At 52.2% G+C, this 1,493-nt stretch overlaps 1 protein-coding gene across 1 annotated transcript in view; it reads right to left on the bottom strand.

The window, feature by feature from the left end:
* Nucleotides 1-1,353, bottom strand: part of nyap2b (neuronal tyrosine-phosphorylated phosphoinositide-3-kinase adaptor 2b) — an 18,054-nt gene extending 16,701 nt beyond the window's left edge. The window contains exon 1 of the mRNA XM_031854873.1: nt 460-1,353. The gene's annotated coding sequence lies outside the window, so the exon portion shown is untranslated. The remainder of the gene's footprint in view (nt 1-459) is intronic.
* Nucleotides 1,354-1,493: the final 140 nt, after the last annotated feature.

The raw sequence follows: 1,493 nt of genomic DNA on the forward strand, positions 1-1,493 counted from the left end.
CCCCCCCCCCCCCCCCCCCCCCCCGAGATGACATAGGCTGCAACCGCTGTAACATCGAGGTGCCCTTCGCTTTAAGTGAATGTGGCACACCGTTTCTGTTTCCAGGCAACCATGTTATAGGAGAAGGGCAGCATGGATATCCTAGAGACACAATGTCAAAAAGATTGCAAGGACAATTGTCTGGTGACAACATGCGTGGGCGCTCGTGCACAGACACAAAAACACACACACCTAATGCTGTACAGTGGACCAAGTAAGGGTTAACCTGGAAACCCAGGCAGACACACACAGGTGCAACACTTGGCATTTTGGAGCGTTTGGGAATTTTATGTGGATGTGAGTAAAGAAAGCGCCCCTTTTGCATGCATTGTGATGTGTATAGCATGAGCATTTGCTGGCACACATCTTCGTGGGTTTACGGGTCGTTGTGTAAAAGCAAGCGTTGCGATGCATACTCACAATGGGGCTGCGTTCTTGCTGGTTTGTGGACCAACGTGTCTTCTGTGTTCCCCTGATGAGTCTGGTGCACGCTAGTGAACTCTGACCTATGCTGGAGCACCCATGCACTATTCCACTTAAATCCACATACACTTGCATCCATTGTATGGTCCACCTGATTGACTTGCTAGAAGGAGTCACTGTGACCCGAGATAAGGCTGTGGGCTAGAGGGGGAGCTGGGCCATCGGGTGCCCTGGCCCAACGCTCCCTCCCCTGGGCAGAAAAGGGAGATGTGAGCCCTCCAGTCCAGATGGTGATGAACTCCTTGCCAGGTGCCAGCTTCACCGCTCCACGCATCTGCACTTGCTAGAGACAGAAGGAAGATGCGGCGCAGCAACAGACCACACCCGCAAGCATGACACAAATTCACACTAGCACTCTCGAAACAGTCAAAACTCCTCTTGCAGCTGCAGACCAGGCGCTCACAGTCTTTCTGGTGCTTCTTTCCCAGAATGTCTCTCCTCTTGCGTTTGATATGTCCGAACGCACGAAATGTCTTGCACAGGTGGAAGCAATCCCGCTCCACAGTGCCCTGGAGGTTGAGACCGATGTGACACAGAGCGGTGTGTGTATGGCATTCCCTGCCGGCTCCCTCTGCCCTGCTCGTCCACACAGGTCTGTACAGTCGCTCTGTGCTTAAGCAGGATGACACTGAGCTTCCCAGCTATAGATCACAACAACAAGAACACGCCCACTGCCTACTGTAGCCACCTTCTACCAGAGCGTCATCCTCTCTCCCTCTCTCTCCTTCCTGCCCACACTCCTATTTATCTTCCTGTGTGCCTTTCAACTCGTCTGCATAAGCACTCATGCCCTAGTTCATTTCTCCAGTTGGTCGTTTTTCTGTTTTGTTTTTTTTTATCTCATGTGTCCCACCTGCCGTCCCTTTTGCAGCTGCACTGTCAGTGGAGCCTGAATGTGTTTTTCTGCTTTCAGCACCACGGAGAGCTCTCTCTCTCTCTCTCTCTCTCTCTCTCTCTCTCTCTCTCTCTCT

The sequence above is a fragment of the Anarrhichthys ocellatus genome, unplaced genomic scaffold (assembly GCF_004355925.1).
Source record: "Anarrhichthys ocellatus isolate YVR2014 unplaced genomic scaffold, GSC_Weel_1.0 scaffold15, whole genome shotgun sequence".
Taxonomy (NCBI): domain Eukaryota; kingdom Metazoa; phylum Chordata; class Actinopteri; order Perciformes; family Anarhichadidae; genus Anarrhichthys; species Anarrhichthys ocellatus.